Source organism: Tenrec ecaudatus, chromosome 12, assembly GCF_050624435.1.
Source record: "Tenrec ecaudatus isolate mTenEca1 chromosome 12, mTenEca1.hap1, whole genome shotgun sequence".
NCBI classification, from domain to species: domain Eukaryota; kingdom Metazoa; phylum Chordata; class Mammalia; order Afrosoricida; family Tenrecidae; genus Tenrec; species Tenrec ecaudatus.
This window is the reverse complement of record NC_134541.1, coordinates 6,310,798-6,328,771: the sequence shown is the minus strand read 5'-3', so window position 1 is coordinate 6,328,771 and position 17,974 is coordinate 6,310,798.

Below are 17,974 nucleotides of genomic sequence, written 5' to 3'. Positions count from 1 at the left end.
TTATCTAACCTTTTCTCTAACCAGGAAATCACAATGGGATTAGCCATTTTCTGCAAAGAAACTCCTTGGGTGACCTTCTCAGGGACAAACGTGAGTGGCACCCTGTGAAAACTGGATCATTTCCTACTTGATGTATTATCCATGCCTCCAACTAGAGGTCTCTCTCTATTTCTAGAGCTGCTTCTCTCTCTCACTGTCTCGGCTTCCCCGGGTCCATCCGCCTCTCATATGTTTATCTCCAGCCAGCCAGTCAGCCATCCGTCTGCACCGACACCCATCCTTGTACAGCTTTTGTCGGTCTGTTTCTTTCTAACTGCAGATTTCCACATCCTTGGAGCATCTTCAGGCCCTGGCTGACTCCCTTCCCTCTGCTCTGCTTTGTCCCCATGCAGACAATGGCTGGTCCTAGACTCTTCCCAAAGAGCCTTGAGACCAGACAGTGAACCATTCATTCTACCAAGATGTCCCGGCCTCTAACCAGCTGGCTCAATGACTAAGTGCTCACTGCTAACTGGAATTGAACCCACCGGAGGCTCTGTGGCCCAAAGGTGTGGAAGTCTTTTTCTAGAAAGATGTACAGCCTTGGGAACCCTGGGGGCAGTTCTACTCTGTCTAGGGGGGCGGAGGGCGGTATCACTGTGAATCAGAATCAACGCAAGGGCAACAGGTTTACTTTTTTTTTAAGTTTGTAGGTCAAAGTGCTAGGAATTGAAGGCCCAAAGTCATGGATCTGACAGACAAATAGGGGAGAGAGTTTTAATCAAAGAGCCATGGGCAGAAACCTGGCCCACAGCCAGAGAGGAGCTGAGGGGCAGCACAGTGGCAGAGGCGCTCCCTGAGAACGCCCACTCCGCAGGGGCCCCCGGACTTGCTTCCATTCCATCTGCTCAGCCTGCACCCTGCATCAGCGTGCAGGGGGTGGGGGACAGGGGTGTCACCGTGTGTCCCTGCGTGTGTGAATCTTCCCACCACGGAGGGAATTCTGTTGTTCACTGGGTGGTTTGGGCGGAACGCAGGCCCTCGAAGCACCAACTGCTTCTTGGAAGGCAGCCTTGCAGCCTTGAGGTGCTGGAACCGAAACGCCACAACCGGGCCTTCAAAGAACAGAAATGAAACCGGTCAGTGTTCTGGAAGCGAAACATCCAAATCAGGCTCTCAGCTGTGGGGATTCCATTCTTGTCAGAAGCCCTGATGTCATGTGTCATTCGGTTGCGTGGTGCTTGTAGCAGCACTCACATGATGTCTGTCCCTCCGTGTGTGTGTGTGTGTGTGTGTGTGTGTGTGTGTGCGCACGCACTGGGTCGGTCCTGTTTTGTTTTGCAGCTCAGAAGTGATTCGTTTAGGATCTGCTCTACAAGGGTAGGACTGGAAGGGACAGGCGTCCTCAGTCGGGTTCTGACGCTAGCGATCCTTATGAACAGCAGAACAAAAAGCCGGCAGCCCTGCGCCATCCTCACGACCGTCCCGATGTGTGACCCACTGTTGCAGCCCCTGTGTCGATCCATCTTGTCAAAGGCCGTCCTCTGTTTCTGCCCTTCTTCTTTACCAAGCATGATGTCCTTCTCCACTGGTCGCCCCGTCAACGTATCCAAAGTACATGAGATGAAGTCTCGCCATTCTTGCCTCTAAGGAGCAGTCTGCCTGCACTTCTTCTGAGACAGGGTTGTTTGCTCTTTATGCAGGCCGTGGGGCTTTCCACCATCTTTGCCAGCCCATAATTCAAATGCAGTGATTCCTCTTCAATCTTCCCTAGCCGATGATCAACTGTCACATGATATGCGGCGATGGGAAATACCCTGGCTTGGGTCAGGCATGCCTTAGTCTTTGAAGTAACGTCCTTGCTTTTCAACATTCTAAAGGTCTTATGCAGCAGGTTTATCCATTGCAATGTGTCATTTGATCTCACGGCTCCTTGTATGAACCTTGATTGTGGATCCGAGCAAGATGAAATCCCTGACAACTTGAATCTTCCCTCTATTTTTCATGATGTTGCCTATTGGTCCGGTTGTGAGGATTGGGGGTGTCTTACATTGAGTCCTAATCCAGATTGGAGACTGTAATCCTTGATCTTCAACAGCAAGTGCTTCGAGTCCTCCTTACTCTGATCGTTGTATCATCTCCATATCGCAGGTTGTTACCAACCTTGCCTCCAATCCTCATGCTAACTCCCAGCTGTTTACATTGAATCACATTGCATTGTGGGAAGTGGTTACATTCTGGAAAATGGTTGCAGTACAGTATATTTCGTGGCATCATAGAAGGTCTTCTGCTCTATCCAAGGCCAGTTTATTTAATCCCATGTAACTATCAACAGCAGCAACCAGACTAGTATTGGGGAAGCCACCGGGACCACAGCCTAGCTCAATTGACACATAAAAAGAATCAACATTGTAGTGCTGATGACACAAGAAGATGACCCAGGGGTCTCTAAGTGAAACTTGCTTCCTGTACAGAAACAACCCTTACCCACCTGCAGCCTTTCCAATGGAGTAGGGTCCAGCCCGTGAGGCCCAGGATGCTTCTCTGAAGACAGATGCTGAGGCTCCAGGTGAAGGACACCTGCGTGTGAGCGAGGTTCCGGACAAAGAGAAAGCATTCCAGGAGCAGCGTGTGCAAAGGTTCTGTGAGCTCAGCAGGGAAGTGCACTGGGCAGAGGAAGCCTGGGGAACCGAAGGGAGACAGCGAGCAGGAATAGAGTTCAGGCTAAAGTTGGAGTGGTGGCAGGGCTGGACCAGGAGGGCCTGGAAGCTTTGGAAGGGATCTTGGTCTTTTCTCCTGTGATCAATGGGAGATGATGAGAAGGGTGAACAAGGGACGGGCTCCATCAGGTGTCTTCGGCCAACTCCAAGCTTTTTTTTTCCCCCCCGGTTAAAAAAGACCTACAGTTGGGAGCTCTGGTGGTGCAGTGGTGACCCAGAGGGCTGCTGACCTACAGCGTGAGACTCTCTATGGGCCTCGGACCGGGCTGCTCTCAGAGACCCTGGACAGTTCGCTCCAAGAGGTCCTCTCTGACCATCTCTTTGCCTAGCTCCAGACTCTCTGTGGCAGAGTAGACCCTGTGGGTGCCTCAGCTAGGTCCCTTTCAGTAGGTGGTGATATTGTTCTCAGCTGTACCCAGGGAGCTCAGAGAGCTGTCCTCAGTCCACTGGGGCCACCCTCCCCACCCCCACCCCCAGAGTCGCCTTGAAGGTGTGTCTGACCCCAGTGGCCCAGATGTTGGCCAGCAGCCACCAGCGGATGCAGGATAAAATCCCAGGCTCGTTCCCTGGCATCAGGGTCATCCCGGGATGTTTTTCACCCTCCAGGGCTCCCCGTGGCATCAGGCTGCGGTTGGAATTCAGCTCAAACCACATGGCCCCGAGAGTGGGAATTCACTCGACAGCAACTGGATATGTTCACTAATCCCTCTTAATCCCTCCAAGCGCTGTGCTCTGGTAAGGATGAATGTTGCTTTTCCAGGCTTTGGGGATTTGCTTTGTGTTTCTCTGGAAGCCAACAGCAAGCATGCTGATACGGTCCAGAGGCTGCCGTTGGAATCCCCGGGGTCCTTTGGGACGGAAATAAGGTGTACCCCACAGCTTGTATACTTTGTGTGCAATGGCTTCCCGCCTACCCAGGCCCATCCCCAGTCCGGAGTTATTGTTCAATTGAAGCCCAAGTTACAAGCCGTGGTCTCTTTGAACCAAGAAAATACAGTGCTTGGACTCTGGAAACATTGGATCCCAATGACTGAGGAGTGTTTAGTCTTTAAACCAGTCTGCTTTAGGGAAGGTCCTCTGCTATACCCTGGGCACCAGGAGGGTGGGCGTCAGGTGGGGAGCACCCATTGAGTTCCTCCTGCAGGCCAGCAATCTGAGCACGTGACCTCAATTCGCTTGGCCCAATTTTCAGATGAGGATGCTGCAGCTCAGAGAGGAGGGGGCACTTGGACAAGATTGCCAGGCAGGGCAGGACCACAGCTGGGTTCTCACTCTCCCCTGTGACATTTATTTGCACGAGGCTTTCGGTTGACATCTGCAGTCAGATCGGTCTGTGCAGTGGGGGCCGTCCGTGCATCACTGACCACTGAGCAGCACTCCTGGCTTTACCTGTGGGGTGCCAGTAACACCTGTTCACTTGGGACAATCGACAAGGTGCCCACATCATCAGATCAGACATACCTGCTGGAGAACTACCGATGCACGCAAATCCCAGCAGAGCACGGTGGACCCGGCCAGTATCTGGTCCCTCCCGCTGCCCCTCCAGAGTCCAGAGCCCCTCACCTCCATCGCTTCCTCACACTGCCCTGGGCCCTGTGGGTGCTGTCAGGGACAGAGGCAGGAACTTCTAATGTAGACAAATCCCCCCTGCCGCCAACTCAGGGAGCATCCTTTGTCCCCGACCAGCATATGAACAGGTATGCTTACAGACTGGAAGACAAAGATGGACCAGCTATTTCCCGCCCCCACTTCTCTCCCCTGCAGACCACAGTAATGTAAGCTCCAGGCAAGGTCAGGAGCCAGTACTGCCTGCAGCCAGGACTGTCACAGCCGCACTGCCGGGTGTCCACACCGTCCCTGTCCAGACAGCCTTTCCCCAACCCAGATCTGGAAACTGAGGCTCAGAGGAGGACCTGCTTATCCAGGGGTTGACGGAAGTTGGGGACAAAGAAGTCCTGTACCTCCAGGGGCCTCCGTTTTCCCACTGTGAAAGAGAGGTGACCTTAGCCCCCACCTCAGAGGCTGTTATGAGAACTGGATGAACTAGGATTCGTCGTATGCTGAGGTCCCTGCCTGGTCCCCAAGTAGGGATATGTCCCAGTGGTGGCTACTGTAGTTAGGTCTGTCCCAGTCAGTGGTGACTGGGGGTACTGTGGAGGCAGAACTGGGGTACTGTGGTGCCAGCCCCTGATGGCTTGCATATTAGACAGTTGGGGTGCACGGGGTGTTGCAATGGCTACTGTTCAGGAGGTCACCAGGCCTTTCTTCCTAGTCTGTCTCAGTTTGGAAGCTCTGCTTACACCTCTTCAGCATCACAGCGCCACAAAAACCTCCACTGACAGACAGGTGGAGGCTGCACTGACTGGGAATCATGAGATGAGAATTCCTCCAGGGCTGCAGCATATGGGGTCAGCAGAACAGGAGGCTGGCCTGGTGTTAAGCCAGCATCTAAAAACCGCAAGACTTCACACAGGATGTGCATGACTGGCTGCTGCTTATAAGATCCTGGAGACTTGGCTTTGGGCAGCAATACTGACCCTGTCCCAGGACCTGTCCGGGTATGTGGCCACTTCTGACCTTCACCTCTCCCAGGCTTGGGGCACCCCTGTTCCTGTCGCTTACAAAACATCAAGACAAGGTTTTTGATTCCCTTGAAAGATTTCCAGACTTGGACACCCACAGGCACAGTTTCACTCTGCCCTGTAGTCAGAACTGAGTCAGAACTGACTCGATGGCTGTGAGCACGTTCGTTTGTTTTGTGTGTTGGAGCAGCTGGTGGTTTTGAACTGCTGACCTGTGTCGCTGGGGCGATGGTCCCAGGTCTGGAAGGCAGCTCTTCACCACACAGGGGAGCTCCAACATCTCCAAGAGGTTCCTCTCCCCGCGGCACACTTCACAGTGAGGTGCAATCTGACGAAGCCGGGGAAAGCACACACAGTCTTCGATCTGGCCTCTCTGCGTCCCTGAGACAAGGATTTACCTGGAGCCTTGCTCAAAGCAGAGGGCTGGCCACCTGAGCAGGGAGGCAGGAGGGCAGAGACTGGCCAACAGATGGATGCGATGCGGAAGGAGGGACTGCTTCTGAACCCAGAGCCCATTCCCAATCTGGAGTCCCCTGAAGACGGTCTTCAAGGCTGTCTGTTACCTTTTCTCAGAGAACAGGAAAGGTATATAGGTGGGGTCGCCAGGTACAGGACACCCCCTTACACCTGAGTTTCAGGTAGAGAGCAAATGCAACTTGAATGTCAATCAATGAGTCCATGTTGTATCCCTCCCGGCAACCCTGCCATCAAGTCCCGGATTCAAAAGCCCAACCAAGGCAGGGCTGGTTGGGCAACAGCTAGTTCCCCTGGAGTCACGCGGAACCCAGGAACCCAGTTTGAGACGCGCCTGTCGATGTCAATTACTCAGAGCTCCATCACTTTCCAGGCAATGGTCTGGGCTTCTTCTGCACAGTGACTCACGTCAGAGACAATCATCGTGAAAGTGCCTGAGCCGTTGTGGATGCCTGGCTGTGCTTCAGACAGCTCCCGCGTTGCAGTCGCAATCGTGGGCACACCCCAAGCTGGGGGAGGAGGCTTGTTGCAAGCCCTTGGCCCACTGAACGCTTTCCACCTGCTGGGGCACCTGTGAAGTGGTTGGCACTGCCAGTGTCAACAGAGGGGTTGAAGAGCCAGGCTGTGCCCCACCATGGGCGCTGGCCCTCCCTGCCATTGTGATCTTGGTAGTTCAAGCCACACACACTTCCTGCCCCCTTGGCTCACAGACCCCATGGAGGCTTTGTCTGCTGTCTAGGTCCCTGCCTCCTGTCCAATCTATCAAAACCCATGGCCGCCCAGTCTGCGCTGGCCCATGGTGACTCCCCATACGTCAGGAGAGAATGGCGCTCCAGAGGGGACTTTCAAGAAGTAGATCTCCAGCCCTAATCTCCCAAGATACTTCTGGGTGGATTTGAACCTCTAGTATTTCAGCGATCTGCAGCGTATATTGGCAACTTGCACCTCTCAGAGACTCCTCTGACTCACTGTCAAGTCCATTCCAACCCACAGCGCCCCTAGAGGAACAGAGTAGAACTGCTCCTGTGGGTTTCCAAGGCCGTCAATCTCTGAGGGGGCAGAACATCTCATCTAGCAGCTGGTGGTTCCAAACCGCTGACCTGCTGGTTAGCAATACAAAGCAAACCCACTGTGCCACCAGGGCAGCCTTGGAAGGAGACCGACTTGCATCTGCAATTCGCTTAACCACTCCTGGCTGGAGAGACGGCACCAGTTCCTCGAGCCCTCCAGACCTTGTGTTCTATTCTGTGAAATGGGGATACTAATAACCGTCTCTTCCCCAAGTGCTGCCGTCAGGTCTGAGTAAGAAAATCAAGCTCATCTGGGGTCTGAGGGTGGGTGTGGAGGGTGTCCTGAGTGGGGCGGTCCCAGTGAAGCGCCAGATGGAGCCCCCGAAGAAGACCATGGATGCGAACAGTCAGATCAGGGTCAAGGGCTTGAGAAAAAGGCTGGTAGCATGTTACGACACCTTGAAAATCACAGTGTGTTCCCATGGTGGCTACGCATTGGGCTGCTGACCACAAGGCTCTCAGTTCCAAACCACCAGCCCCTCCTGTAAGAAGTCACAGCTAAGAAACCCACAGGGGCAGTTCTACTCGGTCCGGTAAGGTTGCTGTGAGTTACTGACTCCATGGCAGTGACTTTGCCTTCTCTTGGAGTGAGACCCCAATTCAGACATTGGGAAGGAGAAGTGTGAAGGGGGAAGTGGCTGTAGCAGGAAACAGATACTAGGGGACTTCAATCCTGCCGGTGGAGAAGGCCCATTATCTTTCAAGTCCATGAACGTTTTGAAGCCTTTGTTTGTTTTTCCCAGGTGGTTGGGGAGTGCTTTTGACAATCTAAACCAGTGGTTGGTTTTCAACCTTCCTAATGCCTCAACCCTTTAATGCAGTTCCTCATGTTGTGGTGACTCCCCAACCATAACAGTATTTTCGTTGCTACTTCATCACTGTCATTTTGCTGTTATGAATCGGGTGACCCCTGTGAAAGGGTCGTTTGACCCCCGAAGGGGTCTCGCCCCACAGGTTGAGAACCGCTATCTAAACCATGACTCTTCTTCTAGCTGGCCTTGTGCTCTATGTGCTTCGTGTTTTAAGGCCTGTCAGACGCCAGGGTTCATGACCGGCCTAAGGATTCCAAAATCCTCTTGACTATGCCTGCCATTTTGAGCCACGGTTTCTTTCCCCTCTAGGGTCATGTTGATGTTACTTCCTCCCAAGGCACCCAGTGGCCCCTCCTTGTGCATTATGGGACAGACGAACGATCTCAGGCAGCGGAATCTCTGGAGAAAGGCCTGGGGAACTACTTCCAAAAAACCCACCGCTGAAAACCCTGTGGAGCCCTAGAGTGCTGGCACCCACAGAGGCACAGCCGGTCTGGTAAAGTAGAGCGCATTCACCATCCACAACCCGCCGGGACCACTCAAAGAGATACAGGTGTCGTTTCTTCATAACAGTGCGGTCCTACTATCTGGAAGCAACGAGCATGGAAGCAGGCAAGGCGGACATGTCAGGAAGCTTGAGGCCGAAGCCACGGGGTTGTCCCGCAACATGCCAAAGCCTTCCTCTCCCCACCACACCCCCGATTAAGGCTAGAGGGCATGCACAAAGTCAGGTCTTTGAAACAGGAAGCCAGTATACTTGGGAGGACCCGATCGAGGCCCGGTGAGCTTAATTCAGCCAATGGCGTCAACCAGTACCATGGCCCGCACCTCCCAGAGGAACACTCGGAGAAATTCGCAACCGGGAGCCCACCGTCCTCTTTTCCAGCTACTCCTTGGCGGCAGTGCTGTGGTTTCTCTGGCCTCAGGCGTCCACGTGTGGGCGTGAAGTGCCCTGACGGGGCCTGTGTCAAACCTGAAACTGCTTCTAGCCTTTATAAAAACTCACATGGATCACAAACCAGGCTTCTTGAATTCTTTTCTCCTGCGAAGCCCAGGTTCAAGGTATTTCTAACCTGAGAAACCTACCGGACAATGGCCATCACAAACAGAACGTTAAAAGCCCACCACCCGTCTCAGCACATTTCCCTCCCTCCTCCGCTAAAGGAGGGCCTTTCTTATTACCATCAGTCTTGCAGGCCGTCTTTAATCATTTCATTTTAAGCCTTGAAAATTTTCCCACGTCGCTTTGTTCTCTTGGCAAACAATGACTCTGTGCTTGCACAACAACCCCTTCCTTCTCCGGGCGGCGGCGCCCCACCCTCCCCGGCTCCCACTGTTGAATTTTTAGGTTGGTTCTTGCTTGGCACCAGAGGGTACTGCTGCTCCCAGACTGTATTTGCCCACCAATCAGGGCCTGTGTTTCTCATTATAGCCTCCGGGCAGAACTTTCCGAAGGCCCTGGCTTCAGAGGATGCATCTATTTTAAAGTTAAAAATTAATGAAATATGAATCTTCTGCTAAATTCACACAGCTGGCCTTCAAGCTCATAGGAGTTCCCAGGGCAGGGTAGAGCAGACGGGGCACCGAGGACAGGGTGAGGTGAGGAATCGGTCTCTCAAATGCGACCAACCGCTGTTTGTACAGTCGAACAGGTGGGGGAAATTGACCTGAGCGGGCAGATAAGACACACCAGCTCCCTTGGTGACATCTGGGTCTGTTTCTCAGCTGCCACACAACCCTTGATTCGGGGAGACCTGAGGGCTCCCCATCACTACCCAGCCTGAACACAAGGCCATGCGTGCTCCCGGGAGACATCAGGGGATGCTAAAGTCCATTCCCAGAAAGACACAACAAGCTGGCTGTTGCGAAATACACGCCCACTGCTCCTTCAGTGGGCTGCCCTGGACGGGGTTCCTGCTGACTGGGGCCGGCCGCTCAGCCCCAACCCAACGACTGGATGGCAACCATCCCAGGAGTCAACCATTGGCAATTTGGAATGGGCTGAGCAGCTGATGTTTATCTCCAATGAATAATACCAGGTTTCCTGGGATGAAAGGGAGTTTCAGGGGCGAGACTGCTGGCTGGAGACCCAGAGACACCTGGTGAGGTCATGCTCTGGCACGCGGGTCCCGGCTCTGGGTTCTCGGGGTGCAAGCCCATCTTCCCCACCCAAGACCCCCATCTCAGAGTACCTGGGCCATCCAGGGGTGGACTGAGTGCAAATCCCCATTGCTCCACTGAGCCACTATGAACTTGACTGAACTTGAGTGGATGTCTTTGCCACGGGGTTCCTCAGTGTCCTCAGCTGTACAATGGGTCTAGCGTTCAGCAACTAGCCAAAGAGATGGAGGTTAGCATGTCCCCATAAGTGTGTTGTCTGCTTCCACCAGGGCACGGCCTTGAAAACCCTGCAGAGCCATCCCACTGTGCATGTGAGCCCCAGAGGAGAGGCTGCCTGCTGGGCCTGCTGAGAGGAGGAGGGGGGGGGGGACAAGAGGGCAGAGGCCATTGCTGAGATGGTCCTTGCTTCCTTCCTGCCTTGCTTCATTCCTTCCTTCTTTCTTTCCTTCCTCCCTCGCTCCGTGCCCTTTAAAGGCAGATTCAGAGGGACTGGAGCAGCCAGAGAGCCCGAGATCTGTCCCACTGGCTCAGGCTCAGGCTCAGGCTCCCTAGGCTGGTGGAGAGCTGCTCAAGGCTGCTGGGTTGGCCTCTGAGCTACCTGGTGCCTTCAGAGACTATGCCCCTCCCTTTTGGCTCCCCCATCCTGCATCCATGCCCACAGGACCCCATGCCAATGCTGAACCTACCTGGGGGCCTGTTTGCCGGGGCCCTGGTTGGAGGAGGGGTGGCTGAAGCTTTCCAGCTCAGGAGAGTGACTTACAGAGAGCAGAGCAGCCTGTCTCCGTCCCACCCAGCACCTGCCGGCAGCCATCCCAGCAGCAAGTAGGGGGCCTCCCTTGTCCCCACCCCACCCCCAGAGAAAGGGAAGGGGCTCCTTGAAGGCTCCCCTGGAGCAATTGCTGGCCCCACATCTGAGAGAGCAAGATGCTGTACTTTCTGGGTTTCCCCACTGACTCAACAGGGACCCGAGCCCCCCAGGCACCCTACCCAACACCCTAGAGAGGGCAGGCAATCCTTCGGGGACAGCATGTACTCTGGGGATTGCTGGCCCTCTCTGCCCCTTCCCAGAGTGAGAGGAGTGTTGGTGAAGAACCCAGAAGGCCCGTCTCCTGGGACACTGCTCTCACTGCTCCCCGAGGGGCGAAGGGGGCAGGTTCGCTGACCAGAGCAAGCCAGTGGTGGGATCAGGGCTGGGCTAGCTTGGACAGCCCTGGACAGCATAGGCCTCCCTCAGGAGAGGCATCTGAGGGATGACCTGAGGGGGTGTGTGTGTGTGCTGAGACAGGTGGGACTGGGGGTACTAGAAACAGTGAGACAGCTGCAGCATTGTGGGTGGGGGGCGGAGCGGGGAGGAGACATCTCTCAGCAGCAGTGGCTCACTGAGAGACATCTGCAGACATCAGTGGTTGTCACACAATGGGGCATACTGCCCACCCAGCCACACACAGGCCAGCCCCCACCAGAGAATTCTCAGACCCCAGACATCAGCAGAGCTGAGGGTGAGAGGCCGGCTCAGGGCTTTCTGTTTAAGCTAGTATAAGGCCATTGGCTTCATCTGAGCAAGAAGGTTTCCTCCACAGGTTCAAGTCCAAGGGTCCCCTCTGTGCTGAGAGTAAGCAGGCAGGGCAGGGTGGGCACAAGGATGGAGGCTGCTGGTACCCAATGAGAGGAAGAGGCAGGGAGCCTGCAGGGATCCACACAATTACCTCTGATGTCATCCCCCACCCAGTAAATCCACACCTGGGAGTCAGCCAGAGAAGAAGCTCAAAAGGAGGAGAGGAAAGTGACCATCTAGCTCGGCAGCTACAAAGCCCACATAGAAGAAGCACACCAGCCTGTGTGACCATGAGATGTTGAAGGGCTGAGGTACCGGGCATCAAAGAACAAGAAATCATATCTAATGCATGAGGTGGAGTGCGGAGTAGAGACCCCAAGCCCATGTGTAGGCAACTGGACATCCCTTTATGGAAGGGTCTCAGGGAGGAGATGAGCCAGTCAGGGTGCAGTGTAGCAGTGATGAAACATACAACTTTCCTCTAGGTCTTTAATGCTTCCTCTCCCCCACTATCATGACCTCAATTCCACCTTACAAATCCGACTAGACCAGAACATGTACACTGCTTCAGATAAGAGCCCACAACACAGGGAATCCAAGAGAGATAAACCCCTTGGGACCAATAATGAGAACAGAGATGTCAGGGGGGGAAGAGGAAGGTGGGGGGAGAAAGGGGAAATCGACCATAATGATTGACATATAACCACCACCACCACCAACCAGGGGGACGAACAACAGAAAAGTGGGTGAATGGAGATAGTAGATGATGTAAGGTATGAAAATAATAATAATTTATCATTTATCAAGGGTTCATGGGGGAGGGGTGGTAGAGAGAGGGGAAAACGCGGAACTGATATCAAGGGCTCAAGTAGAAAGAAAATGCTTTGAAAATGATGATGGCAACATATGTGCAAATGTGCTTGACACAATGGATGGATGTATAGATTGTGATCAGACCTGTGAGAGCCCCCAGGAAAACGATTTAATTTAAAAAGAAAGAGAATGCAGACATTGAAATGTAGACTGAAAACTCCCTCTTTTCAGATGTTGCCTTCACAATGGCTTAAAAACTGATTGTTATTTTTTTAAATCATTTTATTGGGGGCTCATACAACTCATCACAATCCATCCATCCATCCATCCATCCTGTCAAGCACATTTGTCCATTTGTTGCCATCATCATTTTCAAACATTTTCGTTCTACTTGAGCCCTTGGTATCAGCTTCTCATTTTTCCCCTCCCTCCCTCATCAACCCTTGATAATTTATAATTTATTATTATTTTTTCATGTCTTACACTGACCGATGTCTCCCTTCACCCACTTTTCTGTTAGTTTTTAAGACAACGTGGGCAGCAAATAAGACGTATTGATTTAACATGGTGGGGGAGGGGCTACACAATTTTAATCTTCAGATTAAAGACAGGAAAATAAATCATCCCAGTGTTACAGAATGAACAGATAAAGTAAATGTGTGGGCCGAGAACCCAGTGGGAGGAGGGGATTTTCATCCAAAGAATCCAAAGTCAGGGGCTGGTTGAGGCCAGGACGGCAGAGAAAGGACCTGCTGTGCAGAAACAGAAATTAGGGAGCGTGTGCAGCCCTGGAGGGGGGCTGTGCGTATGCACGTGTGTGCCTGTGTGGGTACCTCCTTTCATGTCTGTCTCAAAGGAGGGCAAATCCAATCCAGTCCAAACCTGCTCCCCTGCAGCCGCCGTCTTTCCCAGATTCTGGGTGTATTCCTTGGGGATGAGCCAGGTCTCAGCTCAGGGCCGGGACCTTCGTGATGTTTCCTTGCGGAGCCGAGCCAGGTGGAACGCAGCCCTCCTGCCATGAGCACGCAGGGTGTCGGTGCAATGGGCTGCCTGCTCTTGCTACCAGCTCCAGCCCACACCAGGCTGCTCATGCAGTGAGGGCCAGGCAAAGAGGACCACTGTCCACCCAGCCTCTGCGTTCCAGAAACTGGGTCCAGAGGACTTGACTGTTCGGAGGTGGGTGTTGACCAAGCTCCCAAGAAAGGTTGCAAGCCATTCTCGTCCCAGGTGGCCAACGGTGCTACTGTGCCCCGGACAGAAGGGACAAAGAGCTCACAACTCTAGCACCACCGTCCCTTTCCTCAGAGAGTTGGGCGCCCTGCACACACCCCAACCATGGCCACAGAGCCCAGGCTGCCCCCCTGCGCCCCCTGTGTGGCAGAGCGGAACTGATATGGCTTTCTGGGCTGTCATCTTTCTGGAAGCAGACACCAGGTCTTGTTTCTGTAGCTCAACCAGGAGAGTTAGAACTGCCTACTTCTAGATTTGCAGGCTTGCAAGGGGTACGGGTTACCTGGGGACGCTGGGGTGGGATGACACTGCCGGGAATGACAGTCAAGGGACGGTGAGCACTGGTTTGTCCTCGGGAGACAGATTTGTCTGAGGCTGACAACTGCTTTCTCCCGGAGGGCCTAGAACCTTCCAACCTGCAGAGAGCCACAAGCTGAGCGCAGCGGGGGAGGCGGAGGGGGTCAGGCAGGAGCTTGGTTCCCAGGTGAGAACAGCCCATCACAGCAGGAGACATCTCCCCACAAGGGGATATTCCCCACAGCAAAAAGTTGTCTTTGTTCAAGACCCCCAAGAGGCAGGAACCACCACTTGTGTGGGATTTTCCTCTTTCCGTTTAGTTATTTATGTATTGTTTATTTGGTTGGTTTATGGGCACTTCTTCCACTTATCATACAACTCATTATTAATGTAATTATTTTTTTAACGGTGGCAAAAAATATACACAACCAAGCATTCTTTCTCTAGTTCAACTCCTTCTACGTGTGTTAGTGTCATTGACTAGGCTCTTCTCCATGATTGATAATCTTTCCAAAGTGTTCCATCACCATTAACATAAACTCAATGCCCCCTGAGCAAAAACACTTTCTCTTTCACCCAGGGTAGCCTTGGGTCGAGTTGGAGTTGAGTTTCCTTCTTTCCAGTAGCTTTCTTGACACCAAAATTTGCATATCATACACTTTCTTTGTGAAAGTCGCTTTTATCAATCATCACCATCTGGTCTAGTGCTCCCACCCCTCCCCCATTCAGAGTTTGCTCTCAATTTTCCTCTTGTTCGTGGCCTACGTGGCAAGCTAGTGCACAGCCTGGGCCCACACCTGTTTCAAAGCAAGGTCCACCAAGAGGCTCGTATCTTGTGCTCACATCTGCAGAGACCGGTGGGCAAGGCCACACCAGCACCCGAAGAGGGTCCGCTGGGGCACAGGTCCGCGCAGAGCTTCATTTCAGGCAGCCCTGTGCAGCTGAAGGGAAGCTCCTGGGTGATGTTTTAGGCTGTTCCCTGAAAGGTGGGTGGTCCATGTTCCTCCCTAAACCCCTCCAAAGAAAGATCTGGCAATCTACTTTCAAAAATCACCCTGTGGAGCTCAGCGCCCCAATGATGCACACCGATCCTCCGGGAATTAGAAGTGACTTGAACTTGACAGTAACTGGCTCGGTTGCTATTGTGGAAGCTTGTTTAACAATGTCTGAGACCAAAGACTGGTGTCAGGGTTGTATCCTTTCACCACAGTTAGGCAATGTTGAGCAAATGATCCGAGAAGCCCCACTGTGTGAAGAAGAACACGGCATCCGGGTCAGAGGGAGGCTCATTAACCAACCTGCAGTATGCAGAGGACACACCCCAGCTTGTGGGAAGCCAGGAGGACTTGAAGAACTGATTGATCAAGATCCGAGACAGCAGCCTCTAGCACGGATTGGGACTCCGTGGAAAGACAACCCAAATCCTCACAACCGGACCAATAGAAAACAGCATGATACCTGGAGACAAGATTGAAGCTGTCGAAGGCTTCATTGTCCTCACATCCTCAACCCAGGTTCTAGGAATCAGCAGTTAAGAGATCAAATGACACAGGGCCCTAAACAAATCTGCACAAGACTGCTTCAAGGTGCTAATGGGCAAATAGGTCCGCTTGAGGACCAAGGTACACTTGACCCAAGCCATGGTATTTCTCATCACCCCATTTGTATGTGAAATCTAAGCAAGGAAGACAAAAACAGATGCATTTGGATTATGGTATTGGCAAAGGATGGTGGAAGTACCACGGACTGCCAGAAGAACAAACACTACTTACCTGGAGGAAGTATAGCAAGAACACTAGTTAGAATCAACGATGGAAAAACTTCATGTCACATACTTTGGACATGTTCTAAGAAGGGGCAGGTCCCTAGAAAATGGCACCAGGCTTGGTAGAGGGTCAACAAAAAAGAAGATCCTGAATGAGATGGATTGACACAGAGCCTCAACAGCGGACTCAAACATCCCCACGGTGAGGATGGTTCAGGACGGGCAGAGTTCATCCTGTTGTACACAGGTAGGATCACTATGTGTCACCTTAAAACAGCAACAAACCTTCAAGGTTTTAAAACAGAACTACAAACTTAATCGCCTAGCCCAGCTATCAAAAGATTTTGCATCTAGGGTCATAAAGGCTTGAAGTTAAACTAGGGGCCATCTAGCAGACAAGCAACAAGTCCACATGGATGAGGCACACCAGCCTAGGCCATCGTGAGCTGTCCACGGGATCAGGGAACAAGCACCAGAAGACCCAAAACAAAAATAAACCCTTGTTGAGTACGAGGGGAGTTGGAGCAGAGACCCAAAACCCATCTGCAGACAAATAGGCTGTCCCCTCACAGAAGGGTCACAAGGAAGGGATGAGTCCACCAGGGTGCAGTATAGCACCGACAAAACACACACTATTCCTCTGGTTCTTTGAGGCTTCCTCACCCCCCACTATCATGACCCCAGTCCTGCCTCTCAGTTCTAGCTAGACTGGAGCATGTACACTGATACAGAAAAGAGCTCACAACACACAGAATCCAAGTCAGATAAACCCCTGAGGAACATAAATGGGAGTAATGATACTAGGAGGGTAGAGGGAAGGTGGGCAGAAGAGGGGAGGAAGGAGAGACGGATCGCAATGATCAATGCCCCGGGGTGATGAACAACAGAAACATGGGTGAAGGGAGACAGCAGTCGGTGTAAGATACGAAAACAATAATTTATCATTTATCAAGGGGTCACGAGGGGAGGGAGAGAAAAAAGAGGAGCTGGTACAAAGGGCTCAAATAGAAAGTAAATGTTTAGAAAATGATGATGGCAAATATGCTTGATACAATTGATGTATGGAATCTTATAAGAGCTGTAAGAGCCCCCAATAAAATGATTTTTAAATGATTAAAAAATAAAATGAAATAATTTTTTTTAAACGTAATAGCCTTGGTACAGAAAGCTAAGCAGTTATGAACAAGAATGGGCAGTGAACTACCCAGGGTGTCTTGTTCAATAAAGGAAACGAGTCCTGGCTCGCTTTACACAGAATGCATGCGATACTACAATTAAAATGGGCCTGCATACGAAGGAGCAGGGGCGTGGTGGGTTCCACATTGAGCTGCTACCTGCAAAGTCAGTGGTAACCACCCATCGGCCTCTCTGCAGCAGAAAGAAGTGGCTATCTGCTCCCAGGGAGATTGACAGCCTCTGAAACCCTCGGAGGCGGGGGGAGTTGTTGTTGTTGTCGTTGGATGCCATCGAGTCGGTTCCGACTCATCGAGACCCTGTGTACAACAGAACACAACCCGACCCGGTCCTGCTCCAGCCTCACACGTGTCCTTATAAACCTCACGAGTCAATGGTGACAGCCACTGCACCAATCCATCTTGTCCAGGGCCTTCTTTGTTGCTGCCCCACTACTTTGCCAAGCATGATGTCCTCCTCCAGGGACTGGTCTCTACAGATCACATGTCCAAAGGATACGAGACAATGTCCTGGTTTTAGGCTGCCTTTAAGAGGGAGAAAGAGTCCTCCCCGCCACCCCCACCATCATGATCCTAATTCTACCTTACAAATCCGGCTAGACAGAGGATGGATGCACACTGGTACAGATAAGAGCTGCAAACACAGGGAATCCAGGACAGAGAAACCCCTCCAGAACAATAAAGAGAGTAGCGATACTAGAAGGGTAAGGGAAAGGTAAGGGGGAGAAAGGGGTGACCTATCACAATGATCTACATGTAACCCCCTCCCTGGGGGACAGACAACAGAAAAGTGGGTGAAGGGAGACATTAGTTAGTGTAAAACATGAAAAAATAATAATAATTTATAAATTATCAAGGGTTCATGAGGGAGGGAGGGAAGGGAAGGGAAATAATGAGGTGCTGATACCAAGGGCTCAAGTAGAAAGAAAATGTTTTGAAAATGATGAGGATAGCAAATGTACACATGTGCTTTATACAATTGATGTATGTATGGATTGTGATAAGAGTTGTATGAGCCCCTAATAAAATGATTTTTTTTAAAGAAAATGATGATGGCAACAAATGAACAGATGTGCTTGACAGGAGAGATGGATGGATGGATTGTGATTAGAGTTGTATGAACCCCAATAAAATGATTTTGAAAAGAGAGAGAAAGACAGACAGAGAGAGAATACTTTGGGGGGAGAAAAGATGAATTTTGAGGTTACAGCTAATACAAAACTCAGGTCACCTTCCGAAGCAGTGAAGTTTTGTAGTCAGCCTACAGAGATGCTGCGCTCACGTGAAACCATGGTTTTCAGATGGATCAAGTGTTTGAAGGAAGGCCAGGAGGACCTCAAGGATGAGCCGAGCAAGAGGAGCC